The 20,892-nt window shown below is 41.9% G+C and overlaps 1 protein-coding gene across 3 annotated transcripts in view; it reads right to left on the minus strand.

Annotated features, from left to right (window-relative positions):
- Ttbk2 (tau tubulin kinase 2) overlaps positions 1–16,660 on the minus strand; it is a 105,995-nt gene extending 89,335 nt beyond the window's left edge. For 2 of the 3 annotated variants that reach the window (XM_032904028.1, XM_032904025.1), the window contains exon 1: positions 16,284–16,660. The gene's annotated coding sequence lies outside the window, so the exon portion shown is untranslated. The other variant, XM_032904027.1, reaches the window with a different exon arrangement.
- Positions 16,661–20,892: the final 4,232 nt, after the last annotated feature.

Below are 20,892 nucleotides of genomic sequence, written 5' to 3' on the forward strand. Positions count from 1 at the left end.
GACCTTGCCCTGTACCTTGCCTGGGCAGACGGGAGAGCTGGTCCTTGTGGACAGCATGCAGGTGAGGCAACCCTAAGAGCAAGCGCACAGGAGAGCTGGCCTCACCATTCATCTGCTGTAAGGTGGCTTGGGTACAACAGTGATGCCCTCCCCCTCCCCACCAGTGAGGGTAGTTGGGAGAGCTAGCCCTGGACCTGCCCTAGGCAACAGTGGAGCTGGCCCTGATAGCAAATGCATGGGTAAGCCAGCCCTAACGGTGTGGAGTGGTAGTGGAAGAGCTGGCCCAGGCCCTACAGACTGCAGGACTTGGAGAGTGGGCCCTGTACCTTGACTGGGCAGCACAGTGGAGCTGGCTCTGGAGGTGTGGGTTCAAGTGAGCTGGCCCCAAGGGTATGAGAGCTGGAGAGCAGCCCCTGCCTCCTACTGGTGATACAGTGCTGGAGAGCTTGCCCTAGTAGCTCAGATAAGAGAGCCAGTGGGCTGACCAGCTCAGCTACCAGCCAGGCGCAGAGCCATAGCTCTGAATTGGCCCACCCCAAATCCATATCATCTGCACACATTTGGGACATGTGAAAGAACCAGTCCATCTGAACCAAAGCTGCAGACTCTCCATGACGCAGGACAACAACAGGATAACTAGGAGGAGGCCCAGTATATTGATGGTGTCACAGAAGCCAGAGATCTCAAACCAGACCACAGACTCAATGCAATGAACATTTGTGAATGAAGTCGTATAGACAGAGGGATATTCAGAGGGATATACAGAGACATACTATAGCTTCCACAATGAGATGTTTTCTGTGCTTTGGCTTTTTTATTTGTTTGTGTATGTGTGTTTTATTTTGAGGGGATGTTATGTTGTAAGGGCAAAGGTCAGATATGCGGGGATGGGGAGATGAGCAGGACTAGGGGGCATGAGGTGAAACTCAGAAAGAATCAATAAAAAGTTAACAAAGAAAAGAATGGACTCCTAATCCAACAAGGCCATACTTCCTAATAGTGCCACTCTCTGTGAGCCTATGGGAGCTATTTTCATTCATACCACTACCAGAATCCTTCAGGAACAGAACAGACTAACTTGCCAGTGTCATTGACTGTAAGCAGGCCAAAAAACAGTTTTCTTTTTCCATGCCTGTTTATGTGGGCTGCCAATGGAAGGTGTGGCCCACATTTAGAATGGGTCTTACTGTTTGTGGATGAGAATGGCCCCGTAGGCTCGTATATTTGAATGCTGAGTCGCCAGGGAGTGGAATTGTTTGAGGAAAAATTAGGATTAGGAGGTATGGCCTTGTTGGAGGAAGTGGGTTCCTGGGGCTGGGTTCTGAGGTTCAGAATCCATGATGATAGGCCCAGTGCCTCTTTCTCTGCCGGCTTCCTGGAGATCAGGTTATAAAGCTTTTAGCTACTGCTCCACCATCACGCCTGGCTATTTTCCACCAAGATGATCATGAGCTAGTCCTCTAAAATGGAACCAGGATCATATGACCAGAAATTCCTGATGGAGTGATGGAACTTGCCTGTAGCCAAAACACCCCCAAAGGACCTGCCAACCATTCCGGGGTCACTAGCCCTACCAGTCATGAGCCTCCCATGCAAGCCAGCCAGAACCACCGGCACAGCAGCCCGGAAGATAAGCAGGCAGGGGGTGAAGAGTCACAATTTGAGATGGACATTTAAGGGACCAGTCATGGGACGCAGTGATGCTTCTGGGCCCTTGGGAGGAGAGCCACAGCAGTCAGGCCTTGTACCCAGCAGAGACACTGGGTGTGGATCAGCCACCCAGTCCTGCTCCTCACTCAGGGTACCTGCTCTGCCTTCCATTTTGTGAGCACCAGCACATACCTCTTTATGCCTCTGTTGATACTGAGCTGCTACTCTAGGGGAATGACTCACCCCACCCTCCCTGCACGAAGTGCCAGCGAGTGGACACAGAGGAGTCTGTCAGAATGATGTGGCAATTCTAGTCCCAACCTCTGGAGCACACCCACCTTTCCTTAGGTTGGGGTACCTGGGAAAGCCAACCTTTACTTCTTTCCCTGAGAGGAAATAAAAGCCACATTTACCCTAGGCCCACAGCTGGGCCTGTCTGAACTGTTTTTAAGCTGAAATGAAGACACGGTTTAAAAAAAAAAAGAAAAGCATGCTACTGAATGATGGATTGACATGTATGTCTTGTACATAGTCAACCTAATTTAGCAGCTGACATTGAAAAAAACTGCATGTAGCAGCCAAGTGTGGCAGTGCATGTCTTAATCCCAGCACTCAGGAGGCAGTGGCAGAAGATCTCTGAATTGGAGGCCAGGCTAATCTACAGAGGACAGCCAAGGTTGCACAGAGAAACCCTGTCCCCCAAAAAAACCAAACAAACAAACAAAGAAAAACAAGGGGGCTGGAGAGATGGCTCAGCGGTTAAGAGCACTGTCTGCTCTTCCAGAGGTCCTGAGTTCAATTCCCAGCAACCACCCGGTGGCTCAAAACCTCTGTAATGAGATCCGATGCCCTCTTCTGGTGTGTCTGAAGACAGTGACAGTGTACTTATATATAATAAATAAATCTTTAAAAAAGAAGAAAAAAAGGAAGGAAGGAAGGAAGGAAGGAAGAGCGAGAGAGAGAGAGAGAGCAAGCAAGCCATGGAGACCAAGCGAGTAAGCCCTGCATGGCTTCTGCTTCAGTTCCTGCCTAGAGTTCCTGTGCTGATGGCCTTCAGTGATGGACGGTGCTGTGGAAATCTTCTCCCCAAGTTGCTCTTGGTCTTGATGCTGTAACACAGCAACAGACACCTGAGACAGTGGTAAGGAAATACACAGAAGAGCAAACAAGCATAAGATGTGCATGGGAAAAAATTACATCTGTCAAATAAAAAGTTCTTATTAGAGGAAAGAATACACAAGTCTGAAAGCTAAATTGAATTAGGTAAAAACTAGGCTAACAGGTTGGGATGTAGGTCAGTGCTTGCCTAGCCTAGGCTCCATATCTGATAATGCAAAAGGTGTTAAAATTTCTTTTGCAGGTGGGTATGGTGGTTCATATCTTAATCCCAGCCAAAGCAATTCTAAATAAAAGAATATATACTTCTTGGGGTTGGGGATTTAGCTCAGTGGTAGAGCGCTTGCCTAGCAAGTGCAAGGCCCTGGGTTCGGTCCCCAGCTCTGAAAAAAAAAAAAAAAAGAATATATACTTCTTGACCTCAAACTATACTGCAGAGCCATAACCACAAAGAAACTGAGCACTAAAAAGACATGAGGACAATGGAGCAGAGATCCCAGAGATACACCAACACAGCCATGTAGAAACTTTACCTTTATAAAAATAACCACTGGGAAAAAGCTTGTTCAATAAATGTGCTGGCAAAACTGGATAACCACCTGCAGAAGAATGGAATGAAACCAGTATCTATTATCTCTCTCTCTCTCTCTCACACACACACACATATATACACACACACACACAGCATATGCACACATACCCCACACAAAAATTAATTCAAAGGAGATCAGACCTTAATCTAAAGTCTGAAATGTTGACCCTCCTCAGGGAATTCAGGATATAGGTAGGTATGAGCAAGAATTTTCTCAACAGAAGCCCAATGGCACAACAAATAGCCATAAGAATTGACAAAAAGGACTGCATGAAATCTACACCACAAATGAAACCAACAGAATGAACAGCCTATGGAATAGGAGGAAATCTTTGCCAGTTCTACTTCAGACAAGAGATTGCTATCTACACTATGTAAAAACTGCAAAGATTAAAACCAACCAACCAACCTGCTCTTCCAGAAAATCAGTTTGAATCCAAACAGCTCATAGCTACCCATAATTCCAGCTCCACCGATTGATTCAATATTCTTCAGCAGGTACTCAAAGACAATGCACAGGTATTCACACACAACACACACAAAAGCTTTCTAAAAGCTGACAATAGCCAAATGTATTGGTATATGCCTTTAATCCCAACACTCTGGAATCAAAAACAGGCAGACCTCCATGAGTTCAAGGCCATCTTCGTCTACATAGGGAGCTCTAGGATAGCCTGATTCAAAAAACAAAAACAAAACAATCACCTGACAATGAGTGAGATAATCTTCACAAGAATATATACAAATGGCTAATGTATATATTTTAAAGTGTTTAACATGCTTAGCCATCAGGAAAGTCAAGTTAAGCTCCTCTTAAGTCACTATCACACTCCAGTCAGAAACAAATGACAATAAATGCTGGAGAGTTTGTGAGGAAAGAGCACCCCTTACTCACTCCTGATAGGGTGTAAATGTAAACTGATCCAGCCACTATGGAAATCAGTGTGGAGGTTTTGCAAAAATCTAAAAATAGAACTCCCAAATGACCAAGCTAAACCACTTCAGGGTATATACTCTACTTGCATATCCATGCATATTGCTTCTCTATTTACAATAGCAAGGAAATGGAATCAGCCTAGATACACATCAACAGATGAGTGAGTAATAAAAACATGATATAGTGTGTGTGTGTGTGTGTGTGTGTGTGTGTGTGTGTGTGTGTGTGTATACAAGGACAATGGAAGAATTCTTCCATAAAGAAAAATAAATTATTAAATTTGTAGGGAAATAGATGGATCTGGAAAATATTGAGGTAATCTGTCAGAAAGACAAATACCACATGTTCTCTCTCATATGTGGACGCTGGCCTTAAATGTTTATATGTGTGCTTATGTAGGACTGAGTATGTAGAGGCCTGAAAAACAGAAGAGAATCCATGAAAGACAGAAAACAGAAGCTTTAAGCAGTGGCTGGGAACATGTGATAGGAAGGTAGAAGGAAGAATCCCTGAGCGTTGGAAAATAGAATGGAGACAGGAAAGGTAGGGTGACAGTGAGTAAGCAAGTATATTTATGGGGCAGATCAACCAAGATTAAATATATATGAAAATGCCATTTTAACAAATGTGTCATTTCAAAGACTAATTAAAATAAAAATAAAATTGAGCATGATGATTTATGTCTGTAACTCAGCACTCAAGAGTCTAAGGCAGGAGAATTACCGGGAATTCAAAAGCAAGTCTGAGTTATATAAAGTAAGATCCTATCATAAAAAGTCCCTTCCCCCCATCAAAAGAAAATGGGCTAATTACATTACACGGACTTCACTGTTTTGAGCAGGTTAGGGGGCATCCATCTGGGAATGATTCCAGGGCAAAAATTCTGTTAGGAGACTTATTATTTAGACAGGCTCAAGTGATAAACTTATATACACTGGTTGTAAACTAAATAAGTCACTAAATATATAGCATGTTTCGTAAGTGTCATAAATAATTTATATAAGACTTTGCTCTTTAACAGAAAAATATAAGAAAATTATTTTTACCTATGATTTTAATGTCAATGAATACAATGTTAAAATGATTCATTAGGAAAAGTTTATGATGCAGTTAAATAAGAGGGAATATATTTGAGGCTATATTTGGGCATAGACATGACATATATTTCCAGTGAGAATATAAAAGGCTGTTTATGACTCTTTTTTGTTTAAGATATAAATACATACATACACCTTACTACTTCAAATCCTGGCCACAACAAAGACACAACAAAGTAAAAGGAAGCAAATTTACTGTATTAACCAGAGGGGCAGACAAAATATATAAAACAGCGGGTTTCAGAAATCAGAATCAGGCAGCACAGCACAGAGTTCCCTGAGAGAAGGCAGAGATGTGAAGGGAGCTCCACCACTGCCTAGGTTATGCCCAGAGATAGCTTCATGGTGAGGCTCAGGGGCGGGAAGCACAAGAGTCACTCTACAGAGGATACAACCTCCACGAGGCTTTGGCTGAATACTGACCAGTGCATGTTATGAGGTATAAGGCTAAAACCCACTGGAAATGGGCAGGAGAATATCCCCACTCACACACAGGGTTATGAATACATAGCATGGAAACATGAAACTACTTTCAAATAACTTAACTCTACCCCCCCCCAATACAAAGCTATTTAAAGAAAATTTTGAAAAAGAAAACAGAACATAACAACTTAAAATCACAATGTCTGGTACCTACTTAAAAACTGCCAGGGATATAAACAAAGAAAAGTACCAACCAAAATGAACAAGTATTCATAAAATTTGTGGGTAAGGATTTTAAAACAGCTATTATAGATACATTCAATATTTTACAAAATAGAGAAAGCATAGGTATAAAAGAAAAGACACAAAGTAAAAACATTAAACGTCTAAGAATAAAAAAAACCCTATATCTGGTATAATAAGCATATCAGAAAGGCACTGAAACACACACCATGAAAGGCCAAGACAGTATGTCTCCCTCCAAACCTACTAATCCTTCAGAAATGTTCTCCAACGAGAATCACCTAGATGAACCCTAGAAGACAAAATTAAAAGAAAAAAATCATAGAGTTAGTTAAGAAGAAAGACTGAACCACTCACGCATAGAATATGAAAAAAGAAAGAAAGAAATATAAGAAACTTTGGGACAACATGAAACGAGCAAATCTTCAAATTATAGGCATAAAAAGAGAATAATCCTAGGTAAATGGCATGGACCAGATCATCAACAGGATCACAGAAGAAAACTTCTCCAAATTAAGTGAAGACATCCCCAGACAGATATAAGGAGCATACAGAACACCACACAGGACCAGAAAATGAGCTCCCTACAGCATATTATAATTAAAACACTAAATATGCAGAACAAAGAGAAGGTATTGAAATCTGCAAAAGAAAGTCACAAGTTATACACAAAGGAAAACCCGCTAGAACAACAGCTGATTGGAAACTTTAAAAGCCAGAAGATTTTGGAGCAATGTGCTTGAAGTTCTATAAAACAATGAACGCCAGCCTAAACTCACTGAACACAGCCAAACCATTTACTATTGTTGTAGATAAAGAAAAACCTTCATGGTATCGAAAAGACACAAGAATTCATGCCCACCGGGTTGGGGATTTAGCTCAGCGGTAGAGCGCTTGCCTAGCAAGCGCAAGGCCCTGGGTTCGGTCCCCAGCTCCGAAAAAAAGAAAAAAAGAAGAAGAATTCATGCCCACCAAACCAGCCCTACAAAGAATATTAGAAGCAGTACTTCAGGCTGAAGAGAGACATAAACACAGCCAAAACTGAAGAAAGAAAACCAATGAAACTATAGTTAGTAAAACAGAAAAACAGGAATAGGACCACAAAACACAGAAGGCCAGAAAAAACAACAACAAACCAGCAGCGATCAGCACATGAATATTTAATATTTCATAATTAAATATTCGTGAACAAAATCCATCTTTCTGTAGTTTACAAGAAACTTATACTACCTTGAGAGATACATATCATCTTAAAGAGAAAAGATGGGAAAATACGTTCCAAGTAAGTGGGACCAGGAAGCAAGCAGGTATCCTCATTCTGAGACCCAATAAAATAAACTTCAAATTAAAACTAATCAGAAGAAATAAAGGACACTTTATACTAATCAAGGAAACAATAAACCAAGAAGACATCACATCCCAAACATATGTGAGCCAAACTCTGCCTCACCCAATTCCATTAAAAACATACACTGGATTTAAGATACAAGTTAATTCCCAACCAGAAGTAAGAGATGATTGTAATACCTCACTTTCTTCAAAGACAGGTCATCTGGAGACAAAAAATAAGCAGAGAAGCATCAGAATTGCATCATATCACACACCAAATAGATCTAACAGATATTTACAGAATATTCTACCTCAAGTCCAAAATTATTCTATTCAGCAGCCCATGGAAATATCTCTAAAACAGATCACACAGTGGGACACAAACAAATCTTCACCCAGAAAATGAAAATGATTTCATGTATCCTATCTGACCATAATGCAAGAAAGCTTAAAATCATCAGTTAACAGGTCCCTACTAATTATAGAAATGCAGATTAAACAATGTATTATTGAATGATGAATAAGTAAGAAACCAAATTTTTGGAATTAAAAATGAAAACAAGACAACAACAACAACAACAACAACAACAACGCCAACCTCTCAGGAACACAATAAAAGAGTGCTAAGAAGGAACTTTTTAAAAAAGATCTATTTATTTATGTATGTGACTACACTGTAGCTGTCTTCAGACACACCAGAAGAAGGCACTGGATCCCATCACAGATGGTTGTGAGCCACCATGTGTTTGCTAGGAATTGAACTCAGGACGTCTGGAAGAGCAGTGACTGAGCCATCTCTCCTGCACCAAGAAGGAACTTTATAGCTCTAAGCTCATACATTAAAAAACCAGACAGAGAGGCTTAGACAGAGAGGCTGGGGAGATAGTTCAGGAGTTAAGAGCACTGGCTGTTCTTCCACAGGGCCTGAATTCAAGTCCCAGCACCCACATGGCAGCTCATAATTGTCTGTAACTCATGTTCCAGGGGATCTGACAACCTCACACAGACATACAAATGGGAAAAAAAAATCAGAGTACAAATAAACAATTTAATATCAAGATGGCAAGAAATAATAAAATTAGAGCCAATTAATGAGACAGAAAAAAGAAAACAATATCAAGAATCAACAAATCTAAGAGTTGGTTTACTGTAGTTGGCTTTAATGTTAACTTGCCAGGAATTAGAAACACCTGCGTACAGGAATCTCGCCTGAAGGTTAATGAGCTTGATACAGAAAAGGGAATTATCCCACAGGGAATAAATGTGTGTGGGGGGGGAGATAAGTGGCAAATGAAAACCACAAGGAGTTAAAAGAAATCAAATACACAAAGCATCAGGGTGCTGTAGGGTCAAACTTAAGGGCTAACATCCATAGAACCACAATCTAGGGAGAACAATGAATCTCATCCTTTAATTTCTGCAATTCTATTTTATTCTATTTTCATTTATTGTAACCATGCCATCTTGAAAAGTTTCTTCCCATTTTTAAAATCATTTATTTTATTTTTATTGGGCCCAAAGAAATTACATTGTGGGGAGAAGTATAAGAAATGTCTGAAAAATTTCCAAATTTGGTAAAAACTAACTATACCACATACCACTTATTACTAAAGTACAAAATCTGGTGCTTCCTAGTTAATCATGCTATAAAAGTTGAAGACTATTTCCTGTATGTGTTCAGGTGCACAAGAAGCCAGAGGACATCTGTGTATGTCTTATTAGGTGTAATCCTCTCCTTCCTTCCTTCCTTCCTTCCTCCTTCCTTCCTTCCTTCCTTCCTTCCTCCTTCCTCCTCCTCCTCCTCCTCCTCCTCCTCCTCCTCCTCCTCCTCCTCCCTCCCTCCCTCCCTCCTCTCTTTTTCACTGAATGAGCCTGGCAACCTGAGGCCAATCTCTGGGGCTCACATAAAGGTAAAAGGACAGAATTGGATGCCCAAAATTGTCTTCTGACCTTCATACTCACTGTTGCCTGAGCACACTACATACAAAATAACAAAACATTCTTTAAATTTACAAATTGCTCTGCAAAATGGAGCCCATTAGAGGAAAGAAAGCGAGATTAAGGAAAAGGGCCTACAGAAGGTCATAGAACACACATGATATGACAGTGGAGATGAAACACTGGAGGAAGAGGGAGTAATGTTCTAGAGTGATTGGAAAGAGTTTTTTCTAAAGCTGTTTCAAGGTGTGCTGGTTCATTTTGTCAATTTGATTAGATTAAGAAACACCTAAGAAGTTAACAGAACACAACTCTGAGTGTGACTGTGATGGTGCTTCAGGAGTGTCTGCCATGAATGTGGGAGATATTAGCCCATAAATAGGTGAGAACCTGGGCGAGATTAACAGGGAAGCAGAAGCAAGTCCTTGCAGCATTACCTCTCTGTTTCTTGGCCACCAGGATGTGAGCTCAGCTCTGTCAAACCTTCTCTGCCAGAATAACCATGGGGCAAAATAAGTCAGTCATTCCTCCCTTAAGTTGTTTTTGTCCATTATTCTGCCACGGTAATAAAATGTCTAGCACAGGACACTTGCTAGAGACCACTGCAGCCATTTATTTTATAGCTATCATTCCAACTGGTAACAGACTTGGTAGTGTCCGTATGATGCACACAGAATAAAAGGGCCATAGAGTGGTAGCAGGTTCTAGTCCAATTTAAAGCAAGGCTGGCATCTCTGCAGACAGCCCTGTGTAAAGGCACTAGAGCAGTGTGTACAGCCACAAAAACGAAGCCAGAGTGAAAACGGAGACCTCCTGGAAAGTTGAATGGGTCAGGAACTTGGAATGTGTAAATCAAGAAGACATAGGCTGCTACCAAGTAAAGTCAACCAAAAAAAAAAAAAAAAAAAAATGTGAGCTACATAAACAGCAAGGCCTCAGGCAAAGTGCTGATCCAGAGAACACGTTACATTACTATATCCACCATGGAGCTATGGGATTTGCTTCCCCTGCTGGGTTTGTCTTGCTTTGGTCCTGCCCTACCTTGCTATTTTCTACTTCTTCCTTTGGGAATGAAAGTGTTCACCCTGTGCCATTACACTTAAGTATGTAATTTTCCTTTTGATTTTATAAGGACTCACAGCTTAGTTTGCTCTACTCTCAGATCCTCTGAACTTGGACTTCTGATCAATGTCAGAACTGTGGAGACTGTAGAGGTAGGCCGTACAGTTGTATAGTCACGGATATGATGGACATGAGCCTTCCCAAGGCCAGGGATGGAATGGCAAGATGTTTTTATTTTAAAGATTTATTTATTTTATTCATATGAGTACACTGTAGCTGTCTTCAGACACACCAGAAGAGGGCATCGGATCCCATTACAGATGGTTGTGAGTCACCATGTGGTTGCTGGGAATTGAACTCAGGGCCTCTGGAAGAGCAGTCAGTGCTTTTAACTGCTGAGCCATCTCTCCAGCCCCAAGATGTTTTATTTTAATGTCTCCCTCTATCTCTGTGTATCTGTTTGTCTCTGTCTCTGTCTGTCTCTGTCTCTGTCTACCCCCCGCCCCCAGTGAGTTGAATGTATGTGTGTGTAGGCTCCCATGCCACAGCGTGCATGTGAAGGTTTGAAATGGGCTGACTTTTGCTGCTCTCCCCCAATCATACCAGATGAGAGCTTCCAAGAATTTTCATCTCCATCTACCATCTCAGCATAAATATAGATGTGTGCTTCCACATCTGGCTTCATATGGGTTCTGGGGATTTGAATTCAGGTTCTTACACTTGTGTGACAAGCACTTTTATCCACTGAGATATCTTCCCAGTCCAAATGTTATGGTTTAAAGAGAGGACTCGGCTATACCACTCCTGGGCATATACCCAAAAGATGCCCCAACATATAACAAAGACACGTGCTCCACTATGTTCATAGCAGCCTTATTTATAATATCCAGAAGCTGGAAAGAACCCACATGCCCTTCAACAGAGGAATGGATACAGAAAATGTGGTACACAATGGAGTACTACTCAGCTATTAAAAACAATGACTTCATGAAATTCATCAGCAGATGGATGGAACTAGAAAATATCATCTTAACTGAAGTAACCCAACCACAAAAAACCCTACACGTGGGGTTGGGGATTTAGCTCAGTGGTAGAGCGCTTGCCTAGCAAGCACAAGGCCCTGGGTTTGGTCCCCAGCTCCAAAAAAGAACAAAAAAAACCCTACACGTTATGCACTCACTGATAAGTGGATATTAGCCCAAAAGCTTGGATTACCCAAGATACAATCCACAGACCACATAAAGCTCAAGAAGAAGGACGACCAAAGTGCGGATGCTTCAGTCCTTCTTAGAAGAGGGAACAAAAATATTCACAAGAGGAAATACAGAGACAAAGTTCAGAACAGAGACTGAAGGAAAGGCCATCCAGAGACTGCTCCACCTGGGTATCCAGCCCATATACAGACACCAAACCCAGACAATATTGCTAATGCCAAGAAGTGCATGCTAACAAAAGTCTGATATAGCTGTCTCCTGAGAGGCTCTGTCAGAGCATGACAAATACAGAGGCAGATGCTTGCACCCAACTATTGAACTGAGAATGGGGTCCCCATTGGAGGAGTTAGAGAAAGGATTGAAGGAGCTGAAGGGGTTTGCAACCCCATAGGAAGAACAATACCAACCAACCAGAGCTCCGAGGGACTAAACCATCACCCAAAGACTATATATGAACAAACCAGAATACACATGGCTCCAGCTGCATATGTAGCAGAGGATGGCCTTGTTGAGTGTCAATGGGAGGAAAAGCCCTTGGTCCCGCCAAGGCTCAATGCCCCAGTGTAGGGGAATGTCAGGGCTGGGAGGCAAGAAGGGGTGTGGGGGAGAACACCCTCACAGAAGCAGGGGGAGGGGGTATAGGATAGGGGGCTTATCGATGAGAAACCAGGAAAGGGGATAACATTTGAAATGTAAATAAAAAAATTCAATAAAAAAATACATATGGGTGTAAGTTAACAAGAGGTGGACTTATAAGAGTTAATCCTGATTGCTAATTTGATTGAACTGAGAAATGCTCAGGAGATTAGTAAAGTACACCTCTGGGTATATCTGTGAGGGCATGACACACTAATGTAGGCATTTTCTGTGCCTCCTCAATGCCATGAAGTAAGCTGATCTTTTCCACCATGCCCTCCCTGCCACAGTGGGTAAAAACTTCAACTGTGAAACAAATTGTTTCCTTCTTTGTTTTTCTACACAAGAGTTATATGCACCTTATTTTTATTACCTTTTAAATTAATCTAAGTACATTTATTTTTATTTATTTATTTTTTTAAAGATTTATTTATTATATATAAGCACACTGTAGCTGTCTTCAGACACACCAGAAGAGGGCATCAGATCCCATTATAGATGGCTGTGAGCCACCATGTGGTTGCTGGGATTTGAACTCAGAACCTCTGGAAGAACAGTCAGTGCTCTTAACCACTGAGCCATCTCTCCAGCCCAAGTACATTTATTTTTAATTATTTAGTTAAGAGTGAAACTTTTTCCATTGACCTCTGAAGATAACGCAAACACAGAATGAGTTAGGGTTAATAAAACAGAAACTTCTCTTGAGCTTTACCTCCAAACACTTGTTACAAGCTCATGGCTACACTTTCTCTTCAAAATACACAAAAACGTGTATAATTATCTGTTTCTACAGGTTTGCTCAAAAGATATTGTAAGCTCAAAAGTAAAAAGATATTTCTCCTTTGTCTACTGCTCAATCTTTAACCCACAGGAGTATAACATGGGAAATGTTTAGCAAGTATTTAAAAATTGGATATAAGCATTTGTTACAATAACTCACTGTTCAAAGATTCAAAGAGATGGCTTTGAATAATTTATTTATATATATGATTGTTTTGTCTGCATGTATGTCTGTGCACATGTGAGTCTAGTGCCCTGAAGGTCAGAGTGCAGCACTGGATCCCTTAGAACTGAGGCTGCTGATGGTTGTGAACCACCATGCAGCTGCTGAAAACTGAATTCAGTCCTCAGCAAGAAGAGTAGGTACTCTTAAACATTGAGCCATCTCTCCAGCTCACCAGCCCTGAATATGTTGGATTTATTAAGTGCTATCAAAGTCCAACAGAAAGGGAGTCCTAATCCAGCTTACCATGTAACTTAGCATCTAGGTACTTTTAAATCAAATGTCATTATCAGTATAGCTCACACTTTCCTCTTTGGTTTTTCTTTTTCCTACTTTTCTTCTCTTATCTCTGGCTTACTAGGTATTAAAAAATGTTAATAAAAACCATTTTTAGATACTGTATAAGCTGAGATACTTAGTGGACAAAAAGGAAAAGAAACAAACTGTACAAACATACTCCATAGCATACAACACATGCAATGCAGAAAGCTGCAGACAAATATTAACAAAAATACAATATTGAGATGATCGCATGACTTAGATAAGGAAAACAACACAACCTTACACTTTAAGGCAATTATTTTGAAATAGAACAAATTAAAAAGGAGGTGGAGGAAGAGGAGGAAGAGGTAGAAGAGGAGGAGGAAGAGAAGGAGGAGGAGGAAAGAAAGGAAATTAAGGAAGAAAGAAAGAAGGTTAAAAAGATAAATGAGGGCTAGAGATGGGTGAGTAGCTAAGAGCAGTGTCTACTCTTGCGAAGGGCCCATACTCAATTCCCAGCATTCACATGGCAGCTTACAATCATCGCTAACTCAAGTTCCTGGGGATCTAGCACCTTTTCTGGCCTCCTTGGGCACTAGACAGCATTCACACAATGCAATTACATATATGCAGGCAAAACAAACATACGCATTAAAAAAAGATTAATGAGCAGGGTGTGGTGGTGCATGCTTTCAACCCTAGTTACTCCGGTGACAAACACAGGCCAGCCTGAGCAATCTAAGATTCTTTCTCAAAATACAATGAAAAGTGAGGGGTACAGCTCCATTGGTAGATGCCTAGAATGCATGAAGCCTTGGGTTTGAACCCCAGGACAGCATTAAAATGGTAGTTAACACCTGTAATTCCAGCACTTGGGAGGCCGACTCAGAAGGATAACTGGGGCTTCAAGACCTACCTGGGCTACATAGTAATTCTGCCTCTAAACAGCAAAGCAATAGCATTCATAGGTATTACTTGTAAAAGTTGTATAGCATTCAAAATACTCCCTGCTTGTCAATAAAATGAAACTTATATTCCATAATCAGAACTAACTAAGCTGTGTAACACATGCTTTGAAAAACCAATACCTTATCACTGCACACACATTCAGGTAAAACACTGGTACACACAAAATAATAAATCTAAAAACTTTTAAACAACCCATGACTGTCACATTTTTAATGCATCTTTATGTATAAATTGTTCCCTAGAATTTTCTAAATTATACAAATTTCATTTCTTACATGGCATTTAAGGATATATGAAGTCCTATATAATTAAGTTCAATTTGCTCAGCTTTCCTGGGGTATTAAAAACACAGTACCTAAACAAAAAAACAAACAAACAAAACCCCTGAAGTCTATACAACATGCCATGATAAATGAACCATATACAAAATGATAAGACACAATCTCTAAGTCAGCTTCCTACTCATAATTAAATTGCTTCAGTTTGAAATTATAAATAAAATAAATGGTTATGTTATGAGCCTTAATGTCTTTTATGTGTCCAAAACTGAAAGAGGAAAATCAGTTTCTAACATTCCATTATAAAGTTAAACTATTAGAGAAACCTCCCTTTGTAATCATGCTTCAAGCATCCCTTCTGGTGTCTTTATAAAAATTCATCAAACAGGAAATATAAGCTTCTGCATTAAAGATTTCTTTCACTATGTTTTAATTTTTATTAAACCATAATCTTCATCGGGATAGATTCTCCAAGATGGCATACTGCTATATGTCTGCAGCTTCTTTAAAGTCGCATGACAAAAAGTAAAAAGTATTCAAGCCACCCAATACTTTGAAAATCCTCATTTTTTTAATCCCTTAAATGAATGTTATTCTAGTCCACTTAGCTAAAAGAAAACAGATGCATCTTTGCAGTCTATCCTGGCAAGTCCATGTCTAATGTCACTGCAACTATTAATGACTCAAAACCAAACACTAACAAAACACAGCCTGAATCCTCCTTATAGTTGAGAGTTTGAGTCCATTCATAATTCATTCTCTCACGCACATTCAATTCTACTAAATACCATCTTCCCATCATATACAGGTTAAAATAAAATTGTCTTCTTTAAATGTTAAAGGACAGCTTCCAAAGATTCAGGAGAGAGAAGCCTATCAACTTTAATCCAAAGCAAAGTACAACTCAATGTCATTTTTACCTCTAAGGCAGCGCCACAACTGAAACAAAATGAACTTCATTGAAGGATCGGGTATCTTAGCATCCCCAAGATTATTTACTTCTCTGACTCGACAGTGCGTATATGTGGGCTCTTTTGTCCCTCTTTCGGCATCCCCGCGTATCAACAGCATCATCTTTGTCAATGCAAATCCCTCCGGTCATACTATAAAGTCCTGGCCTTGTTACCACACAGAGATGAGATTCGGTAGTCCCGTCACTCTTCCATTATAGTGGGAAAAGCAAGATAGAATGAAACGCTCATAATTTTAAAAGACTCCTCTCTGTTCGGTCCTGGTAGTCAGAAGAGTCATGAGTACAAGTGATATATGGGTCACCCACAGAAAACAGACGAAGCAGCTTCATGACCCTCCAAGTTCAGGGAAAGCACCCAAAGCCTCCGGGGAAATGGGGCAGAACCAGAACAATCTCTAGGATGAGGATCAATCTGGGTCTGGCGTCGGCTCAGGGCGTGGGCAGAAGAAACCCAGGGGTCTCGGGCAGACTCCCCTCCAAGGCTGGGCAGAGCAGAGAGAGGGATGAGGCAGGCTCAGGGAGGCTTCTTGGAGACGCCCTGGGGCTCGGGGGTGTGTCCTACCTGGGCCGCGGCGGACGCAGGATCTCTGGCGGAGGGCTGGGGTCCAGCTCAGGGTCCGCACCCGCAGGAGTCACCGCTGAGCAGGCGGGCCCGCCACCGCCTGCCCATCCCCCGCCGCCCACTGCGGCGGGACCCGAGCGCGGCTTAGACGGCCGGCGGTCCCCTCGGATGCCGTCCGCGTCTAAAGGCGGCGGCGGCGGCTGCGGGTATTGCTGCGGATTGCCCCGGGCCGCTGCTCTGGTACCAGCCCCTGCTCCTCCTCCTCCTCCTGCCGCCGCCGCCGCCTCGTCCCCACCGCTCCCATCGCCGCTGCGGCGACTACTGCAGCGCCCGCTGACCCGGCCCGACGTTACTCTCCCCCCCGCAAGCCGTACAGCCTAGCCCACCTGCCCTGGCAGCGCGCACCGCCCACCTCTCCGCCGCGGGTGCTGATTGGAGAGCACGTTCCCAGCCCGTGGCGTCGGTTGGCTAGTCCCATTGCCTATCAGGAAGGGGGCGGAGAAATGGGCCGAGAGCGTCTCCGCCCCCCACCGGAGAATTGCCGCTATCTTCAGGTTTGCCTGAGAGGGCGAGTTACCGGGAAAGGAGCATCACAATGGCAGTGCGCGTGCGCACGCGGATTCTGGGACTTGTAGTTCTAGCCCCCGCTGCAACGGCCGGCCTGTCCTGAGGAGAGTCGTAAGGGCGCAGTGCTTCTGAGAGCTGACTTAAGTAGGTGTTCTCCTAGCTCAGCGTGCTTATGGCCACAGAGTTGGGCCCTTTGGAAGAGAATTGGTAATGCTTTGTCACTGAGATTGTCGCGTCGAGATTCGTGAGGCCGGGTCACTCGCCTGCTCAGACCTAGAGCTGCCAGGATCTGGGAAATGGGCGCTGTCCCCAGAACCTTAACCTAAGCTGCTGGCTAGGGCTGGGAAACCCGAAGGTGTGGGAAGAAAAGAAAGGAGTTACAAAGATGTCAGCCTGGCAAGGGGGATAAAACTAAAGTGCCCCTTCACTACCTACGAAAAAAGATTTCATTGGCTTTTTGATAAAGACAATGAATAACTTTCGTGTCGACCAGTCTGGGACTCTAAGCTGGGAGTTTGCAGGAGTGGCTCAAGAAACACAAAGACTAACTATGAAGGGTGGAACATTGAGGCTGTGCGGGAGAAATATTTCATGTTGAATGTGCCAAGCTTTTTGGAGAAAAAACAAAACCAAAAACACTAAGAGTAAGTCCCCCTCCTTTCTTTACTGCCCATTATATAGACATTAAAAATTAAGAATTAACTTTACCAAGACCACAAAACTGATGTCAAAACCAAACCGTGGACCTGTTTAAATATTGTATGCCCAACGTTCTTTTTCCTTAACAGTTACAATGACTGCCACAAATTTGCCGTGGACAGAAAGGGTGCGATGGGATGGACTGTAAAGCTTCACTTTTGCTTTCAAGTGTTTTCTTAGGTGGCAGAAATGTTCTTACTGTTAAGGAAATACCAGCCTCTATGTTCTTTTACGAGCAGGAGACATCTTTACTGCCTGTCATGTCCAGGCTCTTGGATAAAAACCAGAATAAAAGGCAACTGATGATGAAGTCATCTTCTATTCAAACATAAAGAGGTTGCCAGATTGTTTTGTTTCTATTGATGAAAGTTGGAAAATATTTTTTCTACATTATTTAATACATGCTTGTGCTACCACACCAGGTAGAATTTAAAAAAAAAAAATAGGTTAACATACAAATGTGTTTCATGTGGGATCTTCATTGCTTTCTTTTAAAGATAGGATGTAGCCCCCATGAAGCCCTGAATGGCCTCAATTTTTTGATCTTACTGCCTCAGCCTTGGGCATGCTGCAATTACAGCTTCCAGCTGGCATCTTGACAATCACCTTGTAAAATAAGACAAGCCAGAATCAGCTAGCTAAGCCACTCCCCAAATTCTGCCCTACAAAATATGATACAATAAATGTTTAAGGTTTAATCCCCAGCATCAAAAATAAAAGTTTACTACTATCTTCAATCCTGAATGTGCGGCGGTAACTATTAATACAGTAAGATTAGGAAAATAGGTGGTGATTCTCACCTTTAGTCCCAGCACTCAGGAGGCAGAGGCAGGTGTTTCTTTGTGAGTTTGAGGACAGCCTGGTCTATGGAGGGAGTTCCAAGATAACCAGAGCTACACAGAGAAACCCTGTCTTGAAGGAAAAAAAAAAAAGATTTGGAAAAATAAAGGTGAAATAAATGACAGACTCAGGTGTGCGGATGCCCTGGATACATGAAGGAACAAAGAATCTTACAAAGTATTCTAGGATAGTAAGATTGGGTTTTATAACAGGTATAAGACATATACCTTCCTATAAGACATAGTGCACTTTACAATAGTCCCTCCCCCCCTTTTCTCTAGCATGAAAGAAACAACACTACACTGGATAACCCTCTCCTTTTCCTGTTCTTCCATGCGTGTGCTAGTCTACCCACATTTAGGTGCCACTTTGTCATGTTCCCCTGATCTCAACAGGAAATTGTCTCTGTGGGTCATTTGTGGCACGTGGTTACCAGGGCAGCATCACAGAATGTTTTGTTTGTTTGTTGCACCCTAGCAGGGCAAGTGCACTACTCCCAAACCACAGCCCCAGCCACAACACCACAGTATGAATCAGGTGAGGATCAAAGAAAGGAGACGGTTGACATCCTTTTCTCCCTAGTCTTTAAAACTTCTCCTGGGACGTGAAGGAAATGTTGAGTCCACCCCCCTGGCACGTGGCGGTTAATATCCTTTGTCAACTTGTCAGGGTTCTAACTAGACACCAAAGAGACAAGCTCTTTGGTGTGTCTTTGAGGGATTGTCTAGATTTTGTTAGTGGAGAGGAGGAAGACACACCCCAATCCAGGTTGCATTGTAGGGCACAGAGGACCCTGAGAGAATGTGTGCAGTTGACGGGAATGACCATGTCAGGGACCCTAGCCTCAGCCTCATGGAAATGGCAAAGCACTCCCATCCCCCAGTCTGCGTGCAAATGCCGGCAGTGTGTGCAGGAAAACAAGAAAGCACTCGTCTGCTTCTGCTCCCCTGACCACAAGGTGCAGCAGATATTTCACACTGCATAGCTTCCCCCTCCATACTGGACTGTACCTTTGAACTATGAACCAAAATAAACTCTTCCTTAAACTGCTTCCCCCGGCCCCAGGTGTTTTGTCAGCACAAAAGAATTAGCAAATGCTGCACCAGGAAAGCAAAAGTCTCAGGCGGCTAAGAGTGCAGCTCACTGGTAGAGCACAGGTTCATCATGAACAATGTTTTGAGTTCAATTCCTGGAGTTAAAAAAAGAGCAAAACCAAAACCTCTCTGACCCCAGAATTGTACACTAATAACCGTGCATTAATTAATTTCATTAGAGCTGTAGGCTGTTTTCAAACTGAGTACACAGTGCTTCAAAACATGAAACTCTATAGTGGTGTTCACAAATACTTCTGCAAACCACCAGTCTTGCCTTTTAATTTTTCATCAAACTAGTTTCTATTTAAACATTACTCAATCCATAAAACCTCTCTAAACAGATTTTCATAGGGTGGACCACTTTGCTAGGTACTAGAAAAACAAATACAAACAAACTTTAGAGTTCTGCTATGTACTTAGCAAACGTGCAGATCCTACAGAACACATTTGTAGCAACTGCTGCTGTGGAAGTTTGAAGCTCAGGCACACTGCAATAGGAGCCACTAAACAGGACTGTGGGCCTGAAACTCTCTGAGTGCTGCAGTTCAGTTTTTAACAGAAGCATCTTCACACCGGTGAACTACCCTGTTTGTGTTCTGATTTTATTTTTTTAATAGTTTTGAAACTTCATCTTTTTGTGTTGATAAGCTTTATTTCAAAAATTTAAAAATCCAAATACGGAGAATAAAGCTAGAGAAAAATGTTGGACAGCTAGACAAGGTAACCATAATTTGGAGGATATGAATTATTGAATATCAATTTTGGTTTGATGGCAATTAAAATAGACTATAAGGGAGTATTGAGACTGACAAAAAAAAGTAAAGTTAAAAAAAAGGAAAAGAGTGTACATTTATAATTGTAGGGAGATCAGTGATGGACCATTTGACTAATTTGCCTAAAGACCCTGGGTTTGATCCCTAGCAGTACAAAAAGAAGGGAAGACACGATCCTGTTCTAACTATAGTTGTTTTGAGGAAATTGGGGGGTGGTTTTTGTTTTTTTGAGACAAGGTTTTGCTGTGTAGCCCTGGCTGTCCTGAAACTCTCTCTGTAGACCAGGCTGGCCTCAAACTCACAGAGATCCACCTGCCTCTGCCTCCCAAGTGCTGGGATTAAAGGCATGCACTTCCTCTGCTCAGCTGCAGTTATTTCTTTATCTCCTTGCCATTTTCCCCTAACTTTTATGAGGCTCAGATTAATGATATCATTAAAAATGACATTTAAAAAGGTTTTTTTATTTTGTAGGGAGAAAGTACTAGGGATCGAACCTAGACCATCATCACACATTCTAGGCAAGTACTTTATCACTGAGCCATAGCTACACCCCAGCAGTTATGATTTTTAGAATATTAAATTCTATGTTTTTACTCATGTTTTTTATGTATTTATTTTTAATGTGCATTTTTTGGT

The sequence above is a fragment of the Rattus rattus genome, chromosome 5 (assembly GCF_011064425.1).
Source record: "Rattus rattus isolate New Zealand chromosome 5, Rrattus_CSIRO_v1, whole genome shotgun sequence".
NCBI lineage: Eukaryota > Metazoa > Chordata > Mammalia > Rodentia > Muridae > Rattus > Rattus rattus.